The sequence below is a fragment of the Lagenorhynchus albirostris genome, chromosome 2, assembly GCF_949774975.1.
Source record: "Lagenorhynchus albirostris chromosome 2, mLagAlb1.1, whole genome shotgun sequence".
Taxonomy (NCBI): Eukaryota; Metazoa; Chordata; class Mammalia; order Artiodactyla; family Delphinidae; genus Lagenorhynchus; species Lagenorhynchus albirostris.
Genome location: NC_083096.1, coordinates 36,629,219 through 36,656,175, shown reverse-complemented (window position 1 = coordinate 36,656,175; position 26,957 = coordinate 36,629,219). Strand labels below are relative to the sequence as shown.

Sequence of the window (26,957 nt, the reverse complement as noted above, 5' to 3'; positions counted from 1 at the left end):
TGCTCTTAATAAATAATATTTGTGGAATGAATGAATGAATGGATACCCAGTGATCAAAAAGATGTGGTTATTAGAGCACCTTTGAAGATCAAAGGCTCATGTATATTGCCATTGCCTCAGAGGATGTTATATCTAAATACACACCATGAAACTGAGTTGTTCTTTTTTTATTCCCAAGATACATTGTTATAATTATGTGCGTGACTAATAAGATCCATATTTGTTTTAGCCTATTAGGACTAAAAATATGAACAAATCTTTCCATTTTAATGACACTATTAATTCTTCTAACATTTCTACATATTTCTATTTTAACTCCCACAACTCTCTGAAGATTGAAGGTAGGAATCCCCATTTTGAAGATGGACAAACCGAGGCCCAGAGACGTTAAGGGTACTTAACAGGGTGCCTCCCGGGAGACCTGGTAGTGTTCTTGACATTGTCATGCTGACCGCAGGAACCCCCATAATCTCACAGGACTCAGACCTCAGGCCTGAGTTCGGTGGCAATGTACAAACTGGGTGACATTGTGTCATGCCTGCAACATGTTCTCCTACCTGTCTTCTCTCTCTCTCCCTCCCTCTCTTTCTCTTCACTATTTATTTGAAAAGGGGAAGGGAGGCTGGGTTGAAGGATGTGGTGAGCAGAGGAGTCTGTTTAATTTTACCTTCCTTGCTCTTCGTTCTAGGGTTGATTTCTTAACCACATGTAGGGAGGTAGTATTAGAAAATTATTTAAATGGTATTGTATTAAAATAGTCCCAAGATATGATTAAATTGTGGCAATGGGAAGAGATGTAACCTCTTCCAGGGTCACGCAGCACTTGATTGAGAACCAGAAGGTCCTAATTTTCAGCTTCAAGCTTTATCGGTTAGGTATTTCCAACCCTACCACTGCCTGTCCTGGGTGGAGCTGACCAGATCAATGTTCCATGTGTCAAACAAATAAGAGAAATGTTCCAAAATCTTCTACCATCTTCTTCAAATTATATTCCTTAATAAATTGTGGTTTATATTCGGTTTAACCAAAGATAGGATGGTAGACAAGACTGTCTGGATGAAGAGACAAGATCAACTTATAAAGAGAAATAAATAATAATATAGGGTAACTTTTGATAATTGCCTGGAGGGGTGCCAACGATAAATGCTAAAGAAGTTCAAAGAAAAGAGTTGGTATGGATCAGGAAAGACAGCTTAGATTCTTTGTGGCTGCACGGGGCACAACAAGGAATAACCAGTGAAAGTCACAGTAAGACAAATGTCAGCTAATTAACAATGAGGAAGGAACTTTGGAAGAATTAGCTAATTTCTGTGACTGAAGTAAATCTTACATTTCCCCCCAATACTGTATTGAATGGGTGATTGTGCAAGACAACCGGTGAGTCTACATTTATTTTCCCCCTTTTTTTTTTTTAAGGCCCCTGCGGCTCTGAGAATTCCCTGCGACTCCCTTTAGGGTTTCCGGAGTGGTTTTTTTTCTTTCTTTCTTTTCTATTTATACCACTGAGGACTGTGGCCACGAGAGGGCAGTAGAGGGAGCTCATCAGAATACTTGGACGTTTTGAGTAAACTCGCCTGTGCCCTAATCGGGAGCAGGGACTGCGCAGATCCTGCGAACTCTCTGGGATCTAGCTTGCAGGCCTGTTTCTCAAAGCCGCGTCCAGAGTCTACGGGGATACTGAGATTCTATAGGACATGGAAGCACTGGTCATAAAGACACCGAGGCATTTCCATTCAGAATCCAGGCACCTCTCACCTTAGGCTATTAAAATAAGTTTTTTTTTTACCGCCGCCTCTCTGATTCCCCTGCCAGATAGGCCCCCTAGGTCTGGATATAGAAAGCTCCCCACTGGTCCCCGCCTCCCCCGCTTGCCAGATGCCCAGGATCCCTCACAGAGCTGGAAGCTTGCGACTCAGAGCAAGGCTCATCTTCGCATTATAAAAATTATAATTAATAACAACAACTTCAAACCTCATTTGACAGCTTGTTGGCTTTTTGAGATTCACAAGCAGAGGAAATTTGCTCGGGTAAATTCTGAGAGCCCCTTCTTAACCTCATCAGCCAAGGCCGGTTCTTCCCCACTCACCCCTCAGATTAAAGACGAAGAGAGAGATGTGCAGGATGTGCGCGGTGACAGGTGATGCTCAGGGAGGGGGAGCCCACGTCCCCACTGACCTCTCCCACTCTGCCGGCGTCCTGAGCTCCCCGCACCGGGGGTTCAGCCGGCCGGGCTCTTCAGGCCTCCACCCAAATCCCCAGGCCCCAGCAGGATTTGCGTTGCCCCCTTTGCCACTTAAGGTGGCGGGTGGGTCCGGGCTGAGCCGCGCACAGGGAGGCAGCGGAGCGGCCTCCCGATGCCCAACCTGATTCTCCTTTGTTGACAGCTGGCGGAGGAGGAAGACCGGGCGGGCGGGGGAGGGGGCAGGGGGCTGGCTGCGGCGCGCTGTGCCAGTGGCGGGCGCGGCCCCAGCCCGGGCGGGAGCGGCCGGCAGGGAGGGGGTTAACGCGCGCGGCCTCTATGATAATGAGCTGCATGGTAATATAGGGAGGCCGGCTCTCAGGGCTCCGCCGCCGCCACCACCGCGGGAGCCGGAGCTGCCGGGCGGAGCGTCCGCGCCAGACTGGAGCGGGAGGGCGGCTGAGCGCAGTTGCTGGGAATTTTTCAGCCGAGAGGGCAGGCGATCCAGAGAGAGACCCCGCGAGCTCGGGAGCGGTGTGGAGCGCGGGCGCCGGAGCGAGCGAAGCGAACCTCGAAATAGATCTGGAGAGCCAGGTTCCCGGAGGAAATGGGACTGTGAATGAACCCGGGAGCAAGAAGGGAAGGAAGCGCCGCGATTGCTGATGTCAGAGGAGCCCGGAAAGTCGCGCTGGAAAAATTTGAAGACAGCCGGGGCTCTGCCGCTTCCCAAGGAGAGACACCGCCAGCCACCCACCCCACGCCCCCTCGGCGCCTCCCGGTTCCCCCAGCGAGCCGGCGTCAGAGCCCGGCAGGGCTGTTACGGGGCGGCGGAGGACGGAGCGGCGCGCGGACAGGAGACCGAGGGGCCACTTCAGGAATACAGATAAGTGGCTGGGGGCTTGACGTGGATTTTAATGAATCTGGACTCCATGTGGATTTGGTCGTTCCCGTGATCGCGAGCTGCTGGCAGCGAGAGGGGCAGCGCGCCGGCCTCGGCAGCCGGCGGCCGAAGCGGCCGGATCGGGGACGGAAGGACAGACCGACGTCTCCGAGCTGGGTAAGCGGCGCCCTCCGCCCCGTCCCCCGAAGCGCGCTCGCCCCGCCGCGGCTCCCCCCGCGCCCTCCTCCGCGGCGTCCCGGCCCCGAACGCCTGGGCTCGGCTGCGGCCGGCGAGTCCCCGCGCGGGGTCGGCCACTTTCGCGGGCCGGAGCGCGGCGCGCGCGCGTGTGCCGGCTGACTCCCTGCCGCCGCCTCCAGCCCAGGCTTCCCCGCCGGAGCCCCGCTTCCCCGCTGGGCTGCTGGCGGGCGGCGCTCCACGGCGCGCTTCCACCGCGCACCTGCCTGCAAGCTGAGGCTCGGGGAGCGCGGGGGCGGCGGGACTGTCCCGAGAGCTGCAGCCCAAAGCGGGCCTCTGAGGCACTGCACCGGCAGGAGGGCCTGGGCCACTGTGGCCGGCGCTCCATTTGGGGACGTTCACTCTGGTGCCGGAGTCCCTGGAGGCCGCTGGCTGTTCCTTCGGAGCAGGGGACTTGGGAATCAAAGGGGAATGCCTCATATGCGCGGCTTCCAGAGGCTCAGGGAACGACACCAAGGCACCGAATGGGATAAGTGCCCCATGCCCCCTTCTGTGCGCCCTCGTGGTGAAGCACCCATAAGCACGATCCCCTGGTCTGAGCCTCAGGAGAGGGTTGGGTGTTGAAGCACGAGCTTATCCAGGGTCTGAGAGGCTCTTTATAAGCCCTTTTAGAATATTTTCTTTCTTGGGCTTCTTCTTGCCCCAACCCACAAGTGATGTAGGGATCTTAGAAAATTCTGGCCCTTTTTATCCATCCCACAGGTAGTCTCTGTAAATATGTTAATCATGGTCTTGATGGCCAAAGAGAGAAAGTCATCCGGAAACTGCCATCCCAGTTCCCTGACGAATGTCCACCTGTTTGGCATGACCTTTGCCCTAGAAGGAGCTACCTACTCAAACTCAGCTCGGAGGGATAGAGATACTGGGGGAGGTGGAAGTAAAAGACTTGGGGTTCAAAGTCAGTTGTCTCTAGAAATGAGAGCCCCATGAAGTGGGCAATGGAAATATGATCAGGTCTCCTGTAGGGTTCTAAGATCCTAGGGTAACAGTGGCAATCCTAGTAGTGGCTATACAAGGGACATAAGACAGGACCAGCTTGAGGCAGTGGCTTGGGGACCCAGTAGCTTGGAGGAAACTACAGAAATTTGGGGAGCCATTCATCCCCTATCCATGAGCACAGTGGACGGGGTTCATGAGCATCTGATCAAGATGAGTATCTGGGCTGGGCAGGGCTGGACGTCCTGGGAGCTGGGAGTCAGATTCAGTTCCCCCGCACACCAGTCCCCACACAATAGCAGGCTCCTGTCCTTCTGGGCTTCTTTCCCAGACCTTGAAACTTCACTCTCCCCTCTGGGCAGGTTTTGGATTCTGGGGCCTTCAACAGAGCGTCAGAGCCCAGGGAAGAGATAGCCCTGGCTGGAGGAATTCAGCTATTCCTAACTGAAACGGACAACTTTTGTGCAGACACCCCAGAACACTCCAGGAGCTGCTAGCAGCCCTCTCTCCTCTGACCTCCTGGCAAGAGGAGAGAAGAATTCATTAATTTCCCCCTCCCCTCATCTAGCACTTTTTGAATTAATTACCTATGATCTCCCCTCCTTGGCCTGCAGGTGGGGTGGGGGGTCAGGTGGGAAGGTAGGGAACCAGGGAAACTGAGAGCAATCTGTCAAGATACCCTAGCGAGGTTGTTTTGCTTTTCCCTTCTTCCACCTGGCATCTCCGCTTACGCCCAACCCTTCCTCATCCCGGAACCTGCCCTCACTGCCAGCATTACCTGAAAGAGTGGTTCCCCTCAGCCCTCTAGCCAACCCTCTTCAGGGACCCGCTGATAAAGGAAGGGCAGTGCAGACTGCCATCTCCGCTCCCTCACCGTCCTCAACAAATTGCATTAAGATGGGGCAAATTGGCTTGCAAAGCAGTTAAATGGAAATGACGTTTGGAGCGCTTGTGCAGTGGATATGCTGCTGCAGAGCAGCAGGGTGCGAGGCGGTGGAGCGCAGGCAGGTCCCCTCTGCCCAGGACCACGAGTCTGCCAAGGGGTTTCCACTTGGCCCTTCTCTTTGACAGGATGTAAGGACCAGGACCGGGGTCCCTCATAGCCTGGAGCAGGCCAGAGGGGAGCTGGTTGGCCTCTCAGCCCCAGTCTAAATGAGTAAATGGTGGTGTCCCATGTCCATCACCCCAAAGCAACCGTGTCATTACAAGGTTGGTAGCCCTGCTTTCACAGCTGCCCTGAATACCTACCCCTGTCCCCAAAGCACCAGGGAACATTCCCTCTCCAACCTTTTGATCATCCAAAGCTGCAGGTGTGATGGAGGTAAAAGTTCACCATCTGTTGTAGTGGAGTCTGTGCTTAACATGAGGTTAAAGAGAAACCCTTCGAAGAACAGCTACTTCTCTACCAGGCCCCTTTCCCATTTCCAAATACTTCTGGTGATTTTGTTCATCTTTATTTCATGGGCATGTTACAAGGAAACACACAAGCAGGATGGGAAACCAGTGACACAGTTAAATACACAAGGCAGCAGCTGGCAGCAGCCTAAACTCACCTGTTCAGGTATCATGAAATATTTATGGCTCTGGAGTTGTCACTGTTTGGGGGTTTTATAGTCTCTATCCTGCCTCCTTTGCTATGGCTGCCTCTCCAAGATAAGGGGTTTGGTGCGGGAGGGGCGGGGGGGCAGACGATTTCCATCTCCAGCAGCGACCCCCCCCCCCCAGCTGTCTCCCTGCATTGCCACACAGCTGTCTCCACACACACAGACTGGGGCCCAATATACTCTGTCCATCATGGCACAGCGAGAGGCGAGGAACTCCAAGCCAAGCCCCCACCCCACTCCCGTTCTGCTCATAAAGAGACCGTAGCATTGTGTTACTACAGTCTGTTAACTACGGATAAGTCAGGATTGTCCACAGGGAAAGTGGCAGAAGCAGGCTTTGAGGTGCCGTAGTTTTACAGCCTGTGCACACACCCCTCCCCCCAGCACTGCCACCCTCACCCAGGGCCAGTCTGTTATCAATTCATTATAAGTGAATATTTCTCCCCTTCACAGATGCTCTGTTCCAACAATAGTGAATGGAACTGATTCCCTTATGGGAAACAGTGTTTTTCACTTAGTTACAAAGATTTCATGCCTGATTAGAGTAAATGAAGGCTGGGGGTGTGTCCCCTTCTTGTCTGGTCATTTCTAAAGGTGAGCCCTGTGGAGACAGAGAAAGGCAGTTCTTCCCGGGGAGGGGACGGGGTGTGTGTGTCAAACAGCTGGTCCTAAGGGCCAGGAGGGATGCCTGGTAAGAACAGGACACCCCCTTTCTCCCTGCCTGAGCCCTCAGGCTCTCCGGGGCCCTGTTCCTGGCCTTTGGGCATATGGAACCCCTACTGTTCCATCTGGGATTCAAGGGCAGAAATAGAGGCGAGAAAGTTCTTTGTTGGGGAGCAGTGTCCCTACAGGGCAAGTGTAAAGGGAGAGGAGGGAAGGGATGGGGGAGAGAGGAAAGAAAAGGCCCCAGCAGTGCACAGGCTGCTGCTCCCACAGTTGGTTAACCATTAACCCCTGCCCTGGCCTGGCTCTGTCTCCTGCTTGCGTGGAAGGATACTCTCAGAAACCCAGAGGAGCAGCGGGTGATCCCCATGCCTACCTCTCCCTGCCACAGCACATTCGCCGTGTCTCCCCTCTCCCCTTCGGCCCCCAGCTCAGTCCTGGCCCCCACTCCTCCTTTTCTCTCCCTCTCCCCTGGCACCGGCATCCTCCTCCCAAACCCTGCCAGCTGTCCCTTCACCCAGGCTTTGCCAGTTGTTTGCCTGATAGCATGCACGTCCCACGGGGAGACAGGCAGACTAGGGAGGAGAGTGGATGGACGGGCTGAGCTGGGCTCACACAGGACTCCAGAGCCAGAGCTCTGAGCTCAGCTTATAGACTGCTTCAAACCTACACATCACCGCACGAGGCCCAAGTTTGCTTGGGGGATGGAGGCGAGGAGGGGCTTTTGGCCAAAGTTCCCTCTCCTCCGGGAATGCCTGATTTCCGCGAGGGTCCCTGCCTTGGCCCTCTGAGATAGGCCATTTTCTCTCCAAGGCCTTGTCAAAGCATTTCCAGCTCCTCCGACCTGGAGCCCTGAACTTCGGGAAAAAAAAAAAAAAAACCCAGCAGACGGACCAGAGATGCGGACCAAGATACAGGAGCGAAGGCATACGTGGCAAGACCCAAGTCAAGATGCAGAAAGTCACAGATAGGCGGAGAGAGGCAAGGTGACAGAAAAGGAAAATAAAGGCGGAAAGGCTGACAGTGTAAATGTGGCGAGAAGAGCTGAGAACAGACATGGAAGCAAGTGGGAACTAACAGTCCAGGCCTGAGGGGCTCTTCTGGTCTTCCCAGGCCCTAAGGGGAGGCTCCTCTGGGCTGCATTGGGAAGCTGAAGTAGCAGGTTATCTCCACTAGAGGGGACTCGTGAAAACCAGGCTTGGCCCTAAACTGGCTTTTGTGCTTATTTGGGTTTTTTTTTTTTTTTTAAGAAGAAAAAAATAGTTAAGATATATTAGAAACTCCCAGCTGTCGCTACGCAGAGACCACAACTGGTAGGGTCCTTTCGCTGGTGGGACCTCTGGGCCCGTCTGGTTGCAGGGGAGCGGGAAAGGCGCCTGCAGCATTAGGAGTTGCGGTCCAGCATGGTGAGCAGCTCAGGGAGAGGCCTGCGTGGCAGGCAGGATGCACCTGGGGGTGGGAGACAGGAGGGGGCAGGCATTCTCAAGAAGTCCTGGCCCGCCGGCTGGCCTGGCCTGCCAGGAGGCTCTTGCCTTTCTTTATCAGCAGTAGAAGTTTTGGCGCATCCCCAAGGTACCTTCATAGGCCTTCCCTTCTCCCAGCTCCCTAAATGCGAATTTGCAAAACACTCTCAGGTGGTGGCCAAACTGCTCCTGAGGAGACATTTTAAAAGAGACCTTTCAGGAACTGAACGCATGTCAACGCTGTATCACTGATTTAATCTTCGTCTTCATACTCTCTGTGGGAGCCTTTCTCTGAATTATAATTCCCCCTTTCATTTCAGCAGAGGACAATATGGAGAGAACAGAGTCCAGAGGTTTTTCTCATCTGAGGAGATAATAAATGTCTAACAGGGGAAGGGAAAAATCTTGAAGCTTGGGGGTGGGCAGTGGGCCAGAAAGGAGCATCTCTTCAGATCTGATACTTAATCATGGCTTCCCTTTGGCTCAAATTTACCTGAGGTCAAAGCGGGAGGGGAGGGAGGAGAGAGCAAAGAAAAAAGAAAAACAAGATAAATGTATCATATTATGAAAGTCTAATCCTGCTTTTCCTTGGCTAAAATTACTTTCGGTATGAGAGATAAAGTGGAGTTGCCCTTGCAAAGTTCAACGTGTCTTTGAGAAGGAAGAGGCGGAGGAATCCTGGGGCTCAGAGTGACTAGCCGATGAATGAACCCCTCTCCTCTGTGACCCCCCCAGCACAATTTCTCTCTGAAGCTTTGAGAGTGAAGATGGAGGCCCTGACTAAGGCACCTCCACTGCTTCTCTGCGCTGTCTGGGGAGCTAAACTTTTAGTGTTTTTGTATCTACAAGCTTCCCTTCCCACCTTAGTGTCTTGTTTGGGTATGGAGGGATAGAAAAAAGAGGTGTCGAGCAGCTGAACAACTCCTGCGAGTTTAATCTTCATACGTGAATTGTTGCGCTTGTACTGAAAACAGGACTTGCTATCCATTGGGGTTTAATCAAGTAGAAATCCATCACTTATGCAGTGCTAGGAACGTGTAACACTTGGTACCAAGATGAAAAGGTAACAGATCCTACCTTTAAGACTCTTAAGAGCATCCTGGGGGGAGGGAGTATTACGTAAGCCATGTACCTTCACAGAAGTTTAATATAAGGCAGAATGGAGTTAACAGTATGTCGGGAGTGTCAGAGGAAGTGGAGCTCCGGGAAGCTTTTGCTCTAGTCAACGGAAGGTGTAGGTTTCCAGGAGAGAGGCTCGGGTGTCTGAGAACTTCATAGCTCCCTGTCAAGAATGACTGTCTAACGCTCTCCCATATTCCTCACCCTCTCAGAACTACCCCTATTTTTTTTTCCTCATCCTCCTCCACGGATTTCAAAATGACACCACCGTAGTTGTTTTCTATTAGTCAACATCCTAGAGCAAGATCTCCATGTAGCACCCTCCCAAGGGGTTTTCACCGTGTATTCTATGTAAATTGCATCCCTTTCCGGTCCCCTGGAGCTGGCCGCATGGACGCCACTGTGCTTCATCAGGAAGCGTTATTACTCATCTGTATTCACATTGAAGTGTCTGGAATCCTGCCGTTAGTGCACCACATTTATCTGAAGGAACCCATTAAAGGGAACAAACCTGAGAGAAAAAATATTCAGCTTTTCCTCCTCACCATGGCTGAGCAGGAGAACGCCCTCCACGAGCCACCCCAAATTAAATTTGGGGCGGGGGAGACCTGGCACTGGGGTGGACAGAACCAGGGTGCATGCTTGGGCTTGAAGAGGCCTTTGAAACCTTTGAAAGTCTGTGCTTTTTAAGAAGTATGAGTGTGTGTGTGTGTGTGTGTGTGTGTGTGTGTGTGTATTTCTGAAGAGAAGGAGTTTGTGATCCGCCCCCCGCAAATGTAAAGAACCAGTAGACTCTAGTCTCCAGGGCCTTTTCCTAGCCTCAGTTTCTGCTTTCTGTTCTGGTGGTAGAATGAGGGCTTTGGATGAGGAACTGTAACCCCAGTGCCTTCCCCATGTCCCCAAGTGGTAGATGACTGACTCTTAGAGTAGACAAGAGAAATCCAGGGACAAAATGGCTCAGAATGTCAGGGAACCCAGGTGTCATAATTGCTCTGCAAATATGGACAGGTCATGGCACTTTTCTGAGCAGGAGGCAGGGCAGAGGACTCCTCCCTGTAAGGGATGGAGGATGGAAGGTTCAGGAGGAGAGGAAGAGGTGGGTGAGAAAGCCCTGCCTGCCCTGTAGAGGCAGGAGGACCAGCGGGCAGACAGAAGGGACAAGAGGGGATGTTGCCGCTTTGAAGTGGTTTCCTGCTTCATAAAAGCGAAAGGCCTCAGCTGGGCTGGGTAAATATTACGTTGGCCTCTGACCTCCCACCTCCCCAGATTGTTCCCCCAGCTTCCCATTTTTTTCTCCTGAGCTACAAACATACCTGAGGGAGAAGAGCCTGTTCTCTGAACTTGGGTGTTCTCAGCGGGAGCCCTGGCCAAAGCCAGACAGGAGGACAAGGCTCCTCCCCTGTGCCCAGACCTGAGAGCCTTGTGGGTCAGCCAGCGCTACCAGGTCTGGGTCCCTGCTCCACGCTGGTGGGTGGTGATGTTTTCCAGGAGAGAGGCGGTCAGTCCCCTGACAAGACTAGCCCTCTACCCTCACTTCAGCCGCCCAGACCTTGCTGGCAAGTCCCTTGATTCTCTGTGAAATTAAAACTGACACCACTAGGGTTTTTTCTGCTAGGCAAACACCCCCTGAGGTTTATCCGGAAATTAACAAAATTCAAGTCTAATGCCCCCCTCTGAGTGACCCCCCCAGGGTGTGAAGCCCTTCAGGTTCTGGGCCCAAGAACCCAGCTGTGAGAGACTTAGAGAAAACCATCTGAGCCACTTGTGAAGCTGGGAAGTCACGCCCGGCACCCTCCCGCAGGAGGCTTAGTCCAGCCAGGAGGGGTCAGAACAGATGGTCAGGAAGAGTCTGGCGTCAGGTTAAGGTCCTAATGCATGGGAACAAAGGGCCTTCCTTCACACTTGGAGCTCTTCCCTCTTCCTAAAAGCTTTCTCACCTGTTGAACAGTGTTCACCCTCCATTTGCTCCCGGGCCTGGGAGGGCGATATGAGGGAGCCACAAGACACTCAGGGAGAACTGCTGCCTGCCCCGCACCCAGCACCTCAGTTTCTTCATCTGTACAGTGGGAATGAATGCTTTCCGTGACTCCCCAAGCACCCTCAGGTGCCCTTGTTTCTGAAGCCGTGCATGGGAAGATAGTGTTTGGGCATTTGGAAAAATGACAATTGTTGCAAATGTGTAAAATTATTCTAAAATTTAGAGCAGGAATACAGCCAAGCTAGGGGTGTTTTTCTCCTCTCTCTCTCTCTGTCTCTGAATTTGTTTGGAATTTTCTGAGAAAAAATAAGATTTTTATCTAAAGAAAATCTGTGTGCCAAAGGTTTTGATATGTAAAAATAGATGAAGGGCTAAAGATTCAGTGAAGACTGGAAACTGAGAGGAAAACCAATGGTGATCCTGGCACTGGGGCCACATGCATGGTTTGGGGTTAGCGCTAACCAGTGGGGCTGGAGTTTGAATTCTGAATTTGCTACCCTTGAGGCTTTGATGCCTTCAAGTCTAAGAGGAGAGATGAATGATACTGTCACAGAACTGGTAAGCTGGCATTTTTCTGGGAGTCAGCCTCCCATGGCAGGGCAAGGGGCGGAGCTGACGGACCCCTAGCTGCCTGCCTGCAAAAAGCTTACATCTCTCTGCAGAGAGAGCTCCTAGGAGTATGGATGTGAATGGGATGGACACAGCATGAAAAGCATCAGCAGAAACTGGGGCCAGAGCCCCAGCTGGACCCTGGAGCTCAGGGATTAGATCCTTGGCCAGCGCTGACCCCTGGGCAGAACATAGCAAGATGTCTGGGGAGAAGCATCAGCTATCTTGTGCTAGCCCAAGAAACTCCCCCAGGCCCTCCCTGCTGCAGCACAGAGCCTTGTCCCTTGTTGGAAGCACAGAGCATGGGAAGGGGGCAATGAGAGGAGGGGAGCCCTGTGCCTTAGACAGCACTGTCCAAGAGCCAGCGGTGGAAAATGAGTGTGACAAGATGCCTTGAGTTTCTTTTCTAGAATATTATGAAGAAAACAGTTTGAATTACAAAAGAACGGGTGTTATATGTAGAATACTTGAGAAATGTTTCTGAGGATTTGATAACAGCTTTACCCAGCCCCACATCATAGACGCGGCAGCCGAGTCCAGCCTGGGAGAGTAGACTGCCCTGCGTCACACAGCGAGTGGCCAGTCACGGTATCCACCTGTGAGGAGGTCTGTTTGCCCCGGCCTGGCCCAGCACACTCTCTCCACCTGCCCATGTGGCCACCTTCTCTTTCCATTCTCTCATTCCCCAACCCTGTGCTCAGCGCCGTCCCCATCTCTCTCCCTTGGGTTTGAGCGGGCGTCCCCGAGAAGTGACCTCTCCCCTGCTCTGCCAGTCCGCCGGCCCTAGGACACCCCCATCCCTCTCTGTGGCGCTGGGCAGTGTGTAGAAAGGCCCCCCTGCCTTAAGTAGCTCCAGCCAGCTTTCCTCCATCCACCGCAGGCCTTGCTCTTTTCAGAGTCAATGGCCCTGGCAAAGCCCAGCCACCCCTCCCTCCCCAGAGGCAGCGTGGGTACTGCTTGTGTGGCGGTCTCTATAGGCTCTGCATTCACAAGTTGAAGAGGGTGAGACAATGACCCGAGCAGCCGCCTGCAGACTGTGCTGGCTGGGAGGCTGCCAGAGCGGGAGGTGGGAGCCTGGGCCGGCCAGGGTTTGCCTACCACGCACCTGCGAGCTTTCTCAGGCAGCCGTGGCTGACCCAGAGGAGATGCGAGGCAGAATTGGGATCCAGAGGACCTGGTCCAGGCCACCTGATTGGCTTCTACCACAAGCCCCCAGCCTCCTTGGCCAAGGTTTCCGCCAGCTGTGTAGTCACTCCAGGCCTGGAGGAAATAGCAGGGCCCTGGCTCCTGAGGGCCATTTGTGGCCTGAGGACAGGAAGAGGCAGGACACTTGTCCAGGTAGAGACAAAGAGGCCACTTCACCAGGAGCCTGCCCAGGCAGAAGAAGGTACTGTTCATTACTTGCAAGGAGATTGGCGTTGGCGTAACATGATTTACTTTGCACACACGTTTATTGAATATCTACTATGGGGCAAGTATTATGGGAGGGAGGCCAGTGGCTATCGTGGCTCTTGAGAACCTTCCAGTGTGGCAAGGGGAAAAGGGGATACACACCAATAATGGTCATGCAAGTTAAGTGTTGCAGGAACCCAGGAGAGAGAGATTAACCAGAGCCATGCAACCCAGAAGGGGCCGTCTAGGGAGGGAATGGGCTCTACATCATTTGGGGAATTCAAGCAGAGACTGGAAGATGACGACCAGGTCTCAAGAAGGGATTCCCGTGTGGAAGGTATAAGAGGGATGGCTGAGGTCCCCACCCACGTCCCAGTCCTCTAACCTTGAGTCTTTCTGTTTGCTGCTCAGTGAATTCAGTGGAGGAAAAGGCTCTTTTGAGAAGTGAGGATGAGTGTCAGGTCCGTGAGAATGACCCACAACTGCAGGCCTAAATTCCACAGTAAACAGAGCTGGTTCTCACACCTTCATCCCCGTGACTCCCCTCAGAGCGGGGTGCCAGGAAGGCTGGGCTGGGATAAGCCCTGGCCTCCCCTGGAGCCAGAATTGTCCTAATCGTGTTAAAATGAGCTCTCCGTCTACAAGCAGGGGCAGACCCACGTGCGCTGAGACTTGGTCAGCTCTCTGCCTGAAAAGCTCTAACTTCTAATCATTGTCATAAACAGGACGGAAGCAGCTGCTCACTCCAGTCTATTATCAGCTTGGTTGGAGACAGAGAAATTTAAATGGCAGTGAGATGCTTAGCAGAGCAACGAAAAGTCGGTGTTAAAAATAAAGAAAGCGAGACAGCTTGTTTCATCGAAATAGAAGGGTTATTAAACAGCCCTAAATTAATCGGTGATCTGCCAGGGTTGGGAATCAGAGCGCCGCAGAGCCAGGGTAGAGAGCTGGGAGAAGATGGGGGACAGCAAGTTAGAGGCAGGGAGGAGCTGCCTGCGATCTCAGGCCAAGCTGCAGGGATTGTGGAAGCAAGGTCTTCAGAAGGGGAGTCGGCAAATAGTTTTCTGCGCCACTGATAAGAGCAGGTTGGGTGGGGAGGGGATGTTGGTAGCCCAGCCTCTCCCCCTACAAAGCCCTGCTTCTGATTTCTTTCCATCTGCCACCACCCATGCCAGCCCTTGGGCCATCTCCAGTCCTCAGCTCCTCCCCAGGGCTGGGCAGGAGCTAAGTGGCATTCGGTGGAGGGCCACAAGCTCCCAGCCTGTCTTCTTCCTCTCTCCCAGGGTGTCCCCAAGAACTCAAGCCTGAGTTGAGCTCCTTGCACTGCACTCCCGTTCTGAAAGAGTGGGGACAGTATATCCCAAGTATGGCCTGTAGGGAGGCTGATCTCTGGAGTCAGGGCTCTGTCCTTGGTGATATCACTTGGACTCCAGCCAGAAGGGCAGCAGGGAGACAGGTGTAACTCCAGGAGCCCCAAGTCCAAGGCCCACTTCCACATCAGGTACCTTCTCCAAAATATTTCACCTCAGGTCTACCTAAGTCTCACCGGTGAAGTGGTGATGCTGACCTGTTCTCTCTCACAGGCTTGCATATGGGGGTACATTAATGGGATAACATACATGAAATTCTTAGTCAACTATAAGATCGCTGCACAAATGCTAGTTTATACTACAGCGGGGTCCCTTGGAGACTCAGGACAAAACATCAAAAAGACTTCCCAGAGGGCGTGACAGGGGTCTGGGGGAAGCGGACTTGCTGGTACCTGGGCGGAGCCACGGGAGGGGAGACCGGCCAAGCACGTCCCTGAGCACTTGTGCTCCCGCCAGGCTGGGCAGCAAGTTGGATCTTGAATCAATCACTCCAGGAGCATTTTCTCTGCTCTTTGACCTCAACATTCTTTCTCCTCCCGCCTCCCAGCCTCCTGCTTCCCTCCTGGCTGTTTACCCTTTTCCAGGCTCCTCTCTCACACCCCATTCATCATCGGGGGCCAGATCCTCACTCGAAAAGTCTCTCATCTCCCGCCCAGGTGGCCGCACGCTACATTGGCCTGCGTCTCCCCCTCTCCCCCCCAGCACATTCTTCTCCTGGGGTCAGCTTCCCCGATAATTGTGCCCTCTGCTTCTCCCGCAAGGGCCTGAAAAGTCTCTTCTTGCCTCCCTGCTCACCCAGGTGCTAAGGGTCCTTCAGGCCGATGCACTACATTTTGGCACAGACAAGCCCCATAAGTGGACACACCTCTGCCCAGAGTGCCCGCCGCCCCAAAGTCTCCATGTGTCTCTCTTAACCAGCGCCACCCGCAGTTCCCTTGCTCCGTTGAGTGTGTGTGAGTGTGAACGCGCCTGTTACTTAAGAGAGGCTGCTTGACAGCTCAAGATCTTTTCTGCAAAAGCTCAGCGTCTCAGACAAAGAGAGAAAAATAATAGAAACTGAAGGTGGGAAGGTACAGGGTGGGGACACAGCCTGCTTAAGAAGCTTCCTTATAAAAAGGAGTTACAGCTTTTTATTCGAAGGGAGGCTGTTGATTCAGAAAAACCCCAGAAAGGGACTTCCGTGGTGGTGCAGTGGTTAAGAATCTGCCTGCCAGTGCAGGGGACACAGCTTCAATCCCTGGTCTGGGAAGATCCCACGTGCCATGGAGCAACTAAGCCCGTGCACCACAGCTACAGAGCCTGCGCTCTAGAGCCCATGAGCCACAACTACAGAGCCCACGTGCCACAACTACGGAAGCCCACGCACCTAGAGCCCATGCTCCACAACAAGAGAAGCCACCGCAATGAGAAGCCCGCGCACCACAACCAAGAGTAGCCCCCACTCGCCGCAACTAGAGAAAGCCCACGTGCAGCATTGAAGACCCAATGCAACCAAAAAATTAATTAATTAAAAAGAAAAGCCCCAGAAAGAAGGAGAGGTAGGCAAGATAGCAGAGAGGAATTTCATCTGACGTGCTGACCAAACCCAGAGGAAGAGCCCCCCAAAATGTGGAGCTCAGCCCGTACGAACAGTTCTCAGCATCTCCTCGTCCTACGGGCCAGCATTTCTCTCTTCTCCTTTCCTTCCTCTTTCCTTCCAGGGGCACCTGGATAAATCACCCAGAGTGGCAGAAGTGGCCTTAAATCACTCTCAGGGCCCTGAGAGGAGGGGGTGTGCCCTGGGTAGCATGGGGCCCCGGGGGACTGGAGGAATGGCTGCTTGGAACCAGCAGCACCCAGTTTCTCCCCAGAAGCCTGGGTCTGGGGAGCTGGGAGCTGGGTCCCCAAGCTCCATGCACAAGAACCACCCCGTCACCTGACTGACACCACCATCCAGGGCAGGCACTGTTGCCAAGGAGATGATGCCCTTGTACAGTGTTTCTCCAAAAACAGAAATAAGAGTAACTGGTGTTTATTCAAAACTGTGGCATTTACAAAACACTTTCACATCTCTTTTCTCATCAGTTCTCACCACAACCCTGTGCGGTGGCCTTTTACAGTTGAGGAAACTAAGACTCCAAAAGGTTAAATAACATGTTCAAGGTCAGGGAACTAGTAAGTGGTAGAGCAAGACTTGCGCCCAGGTCTGCCTCCGAAGCCTCTGCATCCGCTGCCCGGCAACATGTGTCACGGCGATTTGACCTCCTCATAGGACAGCCCTGCTCCGAAACCTTCCTGGAGGGATCTCACCCCACCCACTCTGCTTTTGATCACTTTATGTTGTCCATTTATGATTACGTGCTTTTCATGTGATCGATGATAGCGTATGCTTCACGGCTTCTTGCCAAGACATTTCCTGCACCAACCCTGTTTGCATGGGGCATTCTTCAAAGGAGAGCTGGCATCTCCTCACTCTTCTCCATCCTTCTCCCCACCTTATCCACCTAGCCAATGACATTTGCTCTTCACCCAGTGGGCTCAAGACGAACAACACAGCCAGGATCCTTCCCAAATGGTTCACTCCCTTCTTCACTACCTCCCAAAGATCAGTTATGACAAATCATTGAGCCAAGTGTATTTCAGCCATGGCTTAGAGCAGCCTAGCAGGTGAGAAAAACATATGAGCATCCCCCCTTCCCTCTCCCCTGCTCTCCATGATTCAGACTGAGTGCAGTACTGAGTAAAAGGCATCATGCTACCCCTGTACAGGATGCCAAAGATGCCCTCAAAGAGCCTCTACTGCAATGGGAAGATAGGATAGTCACATGAAAAAGAGAGCCTACACTACCATGCAATCAATGTGTGCTAGAAATAGCAATTTTTGACTTTGGAGGAAAGACAGGGGTTGGGGACAGGGAGCACCTAGAGGCTTCCTGAGGTTTTGAAGAATGGACAGGGTTTAGACAGGCAAAGAAGAAAGTGGAGATGGGCATTCCAGGGAGAGGGGACCACAGAGATAAAACCGTGTGAGGTGTTTCGGGGACTCGGCAAATGAACCAGTTTGTTAGGAGTGGGGTCACCCGGGAAGAGGTAGGAAGGGAGGCCAGAGAAAGACAGAAGAGCCAGCTTGGGAGGACTTGAACTTGGGCACTGAGCAGTCCCGAGTCTGTCTGGGCAACAGCAGGGAGCCAAGGAAGGTGTTTTCTAGGTGGATACCATACTTTGGCCCTATACCTGGCAAAGTTAGTCAAAGGTAGTCAGTCCTCTGACACACAGGAAATGAAGCAGTACGAGGCACACCTTGCAGGAAATCTATGGCTGCATCTTAGAGGCCAATGGCCTTCACTGGGGTCCATCACAGTGGCAGACCTGGATGGTGACTGTGACTGTCTTACATGCACATTTTCAGGGAGGCAACACCAGGCTTGCTAGTAAAGAGGACCACTCTTTTGAACTTGGGGGAATCCCAACTTCTGGAAACAGCATTAAAAAATGCACCTTGATCTGGCACTAATGGCTGCTCTCCCTGACGCAAGGACAAGGCAGCAGCAATGGGGAGTGCCCCTTGTCCCTAGAGCCTTTCAGTGGCTGCCATGGGGCAGAAAGCATGAGGGTCTGCAAGAGAAACAGGAAGTGCTCTCACCTGGGGACTGCTGGGGGCTGTTAAAATTCTTCTTCAAGAGGAGAAAGATAGGACAGCTTCCTGGAAAGTAAGTGGCGTTTAGGGCCATTCCACAGCCTGAGAGCTGGGATAAATGTCTAGGGCTTTGTTTTTTTACTCCCCCCTCCTTTTTCTTCCTCCCCCTTCCCCCCCACTGGTGAGAATTGGAGCTGTGTCACTATTCTTTGAAAACATTGCAGTTAATGACAGCATAATATGCCGTTATTTGGAGTAACTGTAATTTATTTAACCCCTTAGTTGGGTACTTTCTACCCTGTTTCCTGCTCTCCTGCCCCATTTCTATCTCAAAATCCTTAGCTCTTCCTTGTACAGTAAGCATTGGGTGAGAAGGCAGGAGAGATACTTCCAGGCTCCTCGGAAAGATCATGTGGAATTCCCCTGAAAGGTGACTGCCAGCCAGCAAACCTCTTGCCACAAAACACCCATGGACTCCACCTTGTAATGGATAACTCAGCCCTGGCCACCTCCATCCTCAGCCCTGCTTCTTTACCAAAATAAAATGGGAGCCTCAAGTCTTGACTTTAAAGTAAAGTACTTGCCAAGTCTTACTTAAAGTTCTCATGAGTCTTCCCAGATTAGGGGCAAGAGGGTTTGGTTGAAAAATAAATTCTAAGTATCTAGGTGATGTGGAAGAGTGGGGAAAGCATGGGTGTCAGAAAGTTCTGCTTCCTAGCAGAATGATGCTAGTTACTCAACCTCCCTGAGATTCCATTTTTTCATCTGTGAAATGGGGAGAATAATACCCATCTTGCGGAATAATCACAAAATTACCCGTTGCGTATGCAAAGAATCTAGCAGTGTACCATATAGCAGGTGGTTAATAATTAATAATAATGATAGCTGCTCCTTTTTATTATTTTTGTCGTGGAACACAAATGGAAATTGCTATCATTATGCTATTCGTGACCCTTCTGGTATGAGGAGTTCTAACGTAAATTTGGACTTGATTTAGCAAGGCTAGATCCCCACTTTTATTCCTTTGCCAGACTTTGGAAGGAGCCTGAAAACTCCCCTTCCTGTCCTTTAATCCCATAATGCCTACCAGCAGAGCAACCCCATCACGAGGATGGTATGCGTACGGTCTGGCTACAGTCAGGGGACAAGTGGGGTCACCTTTCTAGGGGCCCCATAGTGCAGAGGGCAGGCGCGCCCCCAGTGCCCACAGCTTGGAGCCTCAGAGCCCTGCTAAGTCGCAGAAATTCTTTCTGCCCCAGGGGTGAGGTAGTCATGGCAAGGCTGGGCTGCACCATCCCCTAGAGGGGGTTGAAGAGGGCAGAGCCCACGGAAGGAGGAGGGAGGAGGGGGGGCAGGCCGGCAGCTGCTTGAAATTGATTGCTCTTGTAGCTTAGTTTATACCATGGGCCCTCTCCGCGCTGCCCGGGTGGCGACCTTTAGATAATAAAGGGAATTCTGGGAGATTTCTGACAGGCCCGTGACATATGGGGCAGGTCTGCAGGGTCAGGCGGTGTATCTCCCTGCTCCCGGCCCCAGGGTAATGAATCTTGTTTTGACTTGGCCAAGCCAACCCAGCCAGCACCCCCAGAAAGGAGCCCAGCCCCTCCCCTCTGCAACCCTTCAAATAAGCGCCTGTCTTTGGAACCCTTCATAATTCAGGGAGACAACTCCAAACTTTTATAGCCTGTGAGAGGAGAAGACAAACACTGGATGTTTTGCTAAGGCCCTGGGAGAGCTGGTGTGGTTTCCAGGGCTTGAGCAGAGCCCACTGGGAGACCTGGGGAAAAAAAGCTACCAGAAAACCCTCCCTGATGTGAAGAGGCAGTGGTCCCTGGACAGGCCAGAGAAGGAGCTGGGGTGGGAATGGAGGGCGATGGCTCCCTGGGAGTCACAGAATATCCCCTGTGTCCTTGGGGTCTGGCAGGTGACACATGGACTCTTCTGGGCAGCAGGAGGAGGGGGCAGGGAGGCAAAATGGATAGGAACTCTGCAGGCCAAGCACGAGAGGTGAGAGGCTGGCAAAACCCAGTTCTAGTCCCACCGGGGCCAGAGCTGGGAGAGGCAGAACAAGTGCATTCTCGGGGCCACTGTGTTTAGCTGGGTGAAAGGGGAAGCATGTTTTGCTGCCTTTGGTTCTCACAGAGATGTTGAGAGATCTACGTCTCGAAGTGTGTTGGCCCTGTGATGGCTTCTACCCAACCCCTCACCACAAACACACGTTTCTTTCAAGGAACAATTCCCAAGCCAAAATGGTGGAATGCATCACTCCTCCCAGCTACATTAGTTTGCTAGGGCTGCTGTCACCAAGTACCACCAACTGGGTGGCTTAAACACCAGGAGTTAATTGCCTCACAATCTGGAGGCCAGAAGTCCAGGTGTGGTTCCTTCTCATGGTTGTGAGGTAAGGGTCTGTCCCAGGCCTCTCTCCTTAGCTTGCAGATGGCCGTCTTCTCCTTGTGTCTCTTCACATGGCTTCCCTCCATGCCTATCTGTCTCTGTGTCCAAATGTCCCCTTTTTATAAAGACACTGGTACATTTGGGTTAGGGCCCACCCTAATTATCTCATATTAATTTAATTACCTCTATAAAGACCCTGTCTCCAAATACAGCCATGCTCTGAGGTTGCAGGGCTTAAGGCTTCAACATATGAATTTGGAGGGTGCATGAAAGCGGGAGTGCCTTGCCCACCGTGCCATCTGAGACACAGAGACCCCATCTCTGTCATGCACTCATGTGGGATGCAAGGGCCTTGCTTCCACCATCTGCCTGAGCAGAAAGCCACACACAGTGGCTTGGTCAGCAGCCCTCTCACCGCCTGGAATATGAGTTCTTCCCTTACTGCTGATCAATGTTAGGGCCTCCCCAAATTTCCTTCACTTAGTCCTTGGTTATTGGAGATTAGATCTGATTTATCCACCTGTGGGAAAAAAAATTGCATGGAAGGACAAGCAGGGAATCTCCCTTCTCATGGTGAGGGAAGTGACTGGGTAGCTGTTGTTACCAAAAGTTGCCTGGACATACCGTGGGGGGATGCGGGAGGGGTGGGGAGCATTGTATCGTCTATTGCACTTTCTCAGGAAAGATGCCAAGAGGCCATGTAGGCAGAGGCCCATTTTCCTTCTCTTTCGCCCCTCACGTCCCTTCCATCTCGCTCTGGGGCGAGGTGTAGCCACTTAGCTTCGCATAACAGCACTGAGTCTGGGGGAAAAAATGACATTCGATTAATGAAACAAACGCAGCTGGTATAGCAGTGACATCTAAATTGTTCCTTTGGTCCCGTTATTTTCTGTAGGAAATTCTCCCTCTGCCCACCCCCCCCCCCCTCTTTTCCCTTTAAATCGCGTGCATAAAATACGCTAATAACAATCTTGGTGTCTGTGCCTGAGTGACAGCTGAAATAAGAAAAAGACTAATCGTACCTCCTGCAGCCCTGTCACATGGAGATTAAATGAGTCTCTCTCCCACCCCCTGCCTCCCCACCACCACCTCTCTCTCCCAATCTCTCCCCTCTCTCTGGTCTCTTCTCAGTGAGCATCATGGGCATTTGAATAATATATTATAGACGCCATCAGGGTGACAGTGGGGGAAAAAATCAGCTCAAACCCATGATTACTCCTTCCATCTAATAATTATTTAAATACCAGATAACTCCTTTCATTCTAATTGAGGCCTTCCAGCTGTCGGTGTTACCCGCGGCCTCTGCGCTTGCCCTGGCATTCACCTTGTGCTACTCAACGTGCCTGGACTACCTCTGAGGTCGCTGTTCGACAGAGTGACACTTGGAATGTTCATGTACAACCCCAAAGATGACACTATGACGGGTCCTTCAAGATCGTTCCATCCACAGGGGATGAGCCAGGGCCCCAGCCTTGTGCATTTAGACATTTTATCCTCATAGACTTTAATTCATAGAAATCCTATACCAAAGGCAGCCTCTTTGGGTCACTGGGACCAATCCCCTGCTTCTCAGTAAACATATTCCTCAACAGCTGTCAGGAAAATTCAATGTCAGAAAATTCCATAATCTCCTTGGCAGGATGCCCCAGGGATCCTCTCTAGATAGGATGTCCCCCTGGATATCTCACTCTAGTCCCTTCGGCTGCATTTCTAAGTCTTTGAGAAAAAGAAAGTGCCTGTGCTTGGATAACATCTGACCTGTCTATGGGGTTGTCTACAACCCAGAGGCATATGGTACAGGACACCTTAGCCCCCAAGTCACAGTATAGGTGCCATTCTTGTGTGTGACAACTGCCTGGACCTGCCTGGCCTGGAGGAGGTCATCCCCCCAACACAGAAGGGAGCCATTCTGGTGTCCCTTTCACTCCCCTGCCCCTTAATCCGCTCATCCTTGAGTCTGCCCTGCACACCACCTCCCTGTCCAGGCCCAGTCCCAGGCTCACTTCTGCCCATCAGGGGGCCACCACGATCAAAAGGCACCTTCTTTCCCCAAAACAGGGCACCCTCGAGGCAGAACATAACTGACTCCCTGGACTCTTTCGCCTACAGCAGAGGAAGCAATGGACCTTTGGTCACAAGGTCTAGGTTCTGATGGAAGCCTGTCCCTGAGTCATGTTGGGTCACCTTGGACAATCTGTTTTCTTTCCATAGGCCTCAGTTTCTTCATTTAAAAAAAAAAGAAGTGGACTGGAGTAACTTTACAGTCTGCTTCAGTGCTGGACTTGAATTCCTGCTTTAAAGGTGCCACTAATTAGAAGGGAAAGCTGGGGGAGAAGATGGACCTTTCCCTGCCCTGGGAGAGGGAAGAGGTTGGGGTGAAGCCCAGGAACAGGTGCTAACTCCTCTGACTTCACAGCGCTCATTTTTTGTTTGTTTGTTTAATTGAAGTATAGTTGATTTACAATATTGTGTTAATTTCAGGTGTATGGCAAAGAGATTCAGTTTTATATATATATATATATATATATATATATATATATATACTTTTTCAGATTCCTTTCCATTATAGGTTATTACAAGATATTGAATATTGTCCCCTGTGTTTTACAGTAAATCCTATTTTATATATATTAGTACTGTGTATCTGTTAATCCCATACTCCTAATTTGTCCTTCTTCCCCTCCCTTTTCCCTTTAGTAACCATAAATGTGTTTTCTATGTCTGTGAGTATGTGTCTGTTTTGTATATGGATTGATTTATTTTTTAGATTCCACATATAAGTGATATCATGTACTATTTGTCTTTCTCTGTCTGACTTACTTCACTTAGTGTGATATTCCCTAGGTCCACCCACATTGCTGCAAGTGGCAATATTTCATTCTTCTTTATGGCTGAGTAATATTCCATTGTATATATATACCACATCTTCTTTATCCATTCATCTGTTGATGGACACTTGGGTTGCTTCCATGTCTTGGCTATTGTAAATAGTACACAGCCCTCATTCTCATACTTACCATTTGGATCCTGGCTATGTGAGCCACCTAGTAGGTGCGGTTGTATTAATAGGCATGTTTTACTGTTATTGTTATGAAAACTGTCACAGCCAAAATGGTGCTGGTGATGACAGTGCAGGTGGTGGTGATAATGATGGTGACAGTGATGATAGAATGATGGAGGATACTGATGATGGAAGAGCTACAGATGGGTCCAAGAGTGGGAGCTCTACCATCATGAACTTTTACTCAGTTTAGCAAAATTGTATCCTGATCCTAACTCCTCTTCCTACCTCCTCCTCCTTCCTTTTGCAATAAGGGAGGCCAAGTAAGCATAGAGGCATATTCCCCCAGATCTCCTAAAAAAGGCCACAGGGCGGGTCACAGGAAGGAAAGACTCTGGCACTGAGCTGAGCTGGAAATGCCTAATTATCGTTTCTTCCCTGCTCTGCCCCTGTTGCCTACAGCAGCTGATCAGGAAGGTATTAGATGCCTTCACTAGCTGTCACCAACACCTGCCTCCTGAATCCTGATCGGGGAGATGGTGTCACCAGGCCCTCCAAATAAAATATTTAGTGACACTTGCTTCCCAAAGAGGAAAGCGTGGCCTCTTCTTGGCATCAGGAATGCTTTGCGTGCTTCGCTGATAGGGCGAGCATCCCGGGGCAGCACGTCCTGGTTGGAGACTTGGGGTGGGGGAGAGGGAAACTGGTAGGAGGACAGCCACTTGGCAAGTCTGGCTCTTGAGAATGCATGTGACACAGTGACTTCATGAACTAGATGGAGAGAGGAGAAGGGACAGGAAGGAGGCATCGTTGAGAAAACCCCTGAGGTTGACACTAGCAGAAAACTGGGGTTAGGAGGAAATGCTAGGTCTACAGAGTCATAGGTGTGTGTTCACTGGCTTCTACCAAAGTCATTCTAAGACCGACCACGGAATGGGTGGAAATCAAGAGCTGGGAATATTGAGAAATAAATTATTACTGATAAAGGCTAATGTATCTTGAACACTTATAACAGACCAGGCATTGTTCTAAGTGCTTTATATGTATTAAAGGACTTCATCATAATAATCCTATGAGGTAGATGCTAGTGCTAATCTCATTATATATAAATAGTGAGATAGCATCAGAGAATGGCTAAGTACCCTGACCAAGTTGACACAGCTATTATTGCCTCTGAATCCAAGCATCTAAGTTCAGAGCTCATGAGTCTAACCATTACACCACATTGCCTCTCGTCAGAGGTTCAGAGGTGGGTACCCTTCCCCCTTACTCCAAATTCAGACGGGAGGCTTGATCCTTGCCAGCTGGGCCCTGCTTTGGAAGAGCTACCTGATAGCATCAGCCTTGGCCTGGAAAGCCAGGGGCTCTCAACTTGCTGTTGAAGTCAGTTGTCTTTGTGAATTCCAAGGTGGAATGCAAGCCTCCTCTGCCACCCCTGCACTGCAAGAGACCACGTCTCCTCTTGACCCTGACGCACTAGTGCCTACTGCTCCCAAGTGGGTGATCTTTGAGTGCCATGGAATGAATCTGTGTGGCCGGTCACCAGGAGCAGTCTGTCCCAGGGTAGATGCTGATTGAGGGGTGAGAGGAGAATAGCCCAATTATTGGTCTGTTGAGAACTCTGAACTTCACCAGCCTTACCCAGTAGGACAAAAGAACCTCAGCTGCCATTGCAGTCATAGACTCTGGAAGCTGAAGCAGACAAGTCTCAAGGTATCATTTTGTCTGAATGAAGAAATCTTAAGAACTGGTTAATTCTAACATCCTTGATGTTAAGATCAAGAAATAGGCTCAGGTCGATGCTAGACCGGTCTAAAGCTATACAACTCATGGGTGACACAGGCAGGATATGAATCCGGGGCTCGCCGAGTCCCTCACTCTTCCTCCTGCCCCATGACTGCATACCTTCTAGCCACCAGGCCAATTTTGCCATTCATACTTGAACTCTCAGGATGCTGTACCTCCGCCGGGCTCCCTGCAGGCTGCAGAGAGGCTGTGTTGGGACCTGTGCAGTAGTGTGCTAGAGACGATCACCTTGGATCTATCCCCCTTCCTCTGACTCATGCTTCCCAGTCTGTGCCCCTTCACTGGGCCAGGGAGGGGGATCAAAGGTCTGCCCACAGCGTTCATTCCCATGGAAAGGAAGAATACGAGCAAAAAGAGAAGTCAGGAGGTCTGGCGGGATTCCTGAAGTGCAGTCTCCTGGGGAGGCTTCAGTGATAATAATAACTCCATAAGTTAAGCATTCACTGAGTGCCAGCTCCCATGCTAAGAGGTTTCCCCGCGTTACCTCATTTACTCTGACAACTCGAGGGGCTGGTGCTGTAATTATCCCATCCTACCAGAAAAGGGGGATGAGACTGGACTTGCCCAAGGTCCCAAATTTCTTCCCCAATTCTGCCTAACAACAAAAGCCACTCACTGTTTATTCAAACTGTGTCTCTGGAGGATATCGGGCAGGGAGGTGAGATAGTTGATCTTAACCTCACAATCGTGTCCTTTGGTGTCACCTCTTCTACTGGGACCTTTTCCCTCCAGCCATGGGCTAAGCATGTATGTGCATGTACGTTCTGGGGGAGGTGGGGTGCACTGCCCACAAACTCGATGCCAGGGTGTCTCACAGAGCACTGTCTAAAAGGCACAGCCCAAGCGCATCAGTGGTGATGATTAGAATCCTCACGGCTCCTCGGGGACACACAGCCCTCCACCTGTAGGCAAAGGAGCTCTCCTACCCAGAGACAGGGGCATGCACAGCCCGGCCTCCTGCCGTTCCCTGTCCAGCTGGAGAATGTGAGCATTCTGTTATTTCCTTTCCACGGCTCCTCTTGAGGAATTCACGTCCTGCTACTGGCCCCAGGACATAGCTAAAAATAACCTCCAAACCGAAAGCTCTGTCTGTCGGGAGGCTTTGCCGGTGAGCACGTGGGGCCGGAAGGGCTGTGTCAGAGTCTCTGAGGTCAGCCTGGGCCTCATGCCGCTGTCGCCTCCCTCTTTCCAAGGAAGCCCGGGACCTGATGAGTCACACCAGAACAACACCCCGGGGAGGCCCGGTTGGAGGAGAGCCGTCAGGTGGGGCCTCCCTCTGGCACCGTGATGGCTGTCAGGCATGGGAGGCACAGTTGAGGAGGACGAGGGAGAGTTTCTAAAGACACAGAGCGAAAGCCATGGGGATGCTGCAGATGGCATCTGTGTTAATTCCAACCCAGTCTAGCCAGGTTGGGGGCGAAGGGACACAGGACTCTCCTAAGCTGCCTTGGAGCACATTCTTAATCCTTGGCTTGAGTGTTTCCACTCCTGCTGCCTCATTGCCCAGAGTTCTGTCTGGACTTGTCCGAGGAAGTTGTCAGACACTCCATCCAGCTGGAGAAAAGATCCCTCTGCTAGACAGCCTGCTGCCCATTGCTGCCACCACTGCCACCGCTGTCCCTCCCTCTCCATAGAAGTCAGGAGCAGCGCTGGCAGAGTGATGGGACAGGCTCCGCTCTCTACCCTCTG

At 51.6% G+C, this 26,957-nt stretch overlaps 1 protein-coding gene across 6 annotated transcripts in view; it reads left to right on the top strand.

Annotated features, from left to right (window-relative positions):
• The first annotated feature begins 2,589 nt into the window (after nt 1-2,589).
• PLXNA2 (plexin A2) overlaps nt 2,590-26,957 on the top strand; it is a 216,498-nt gene continuing 192,130 nt past the window's right edge. For all 6 annotated transcript variants that reach the window (XM_060130559.1, XM_060130565.1, XM_060130571.1 and 3 more), the window contains exon 1: nt 2,590-3,236. The gene's annotated coding sequence lies outside the window, so the exon portion shown is untranslated. The remainder of the gene's footprint in view (nt 3,237-26,957) is intronic.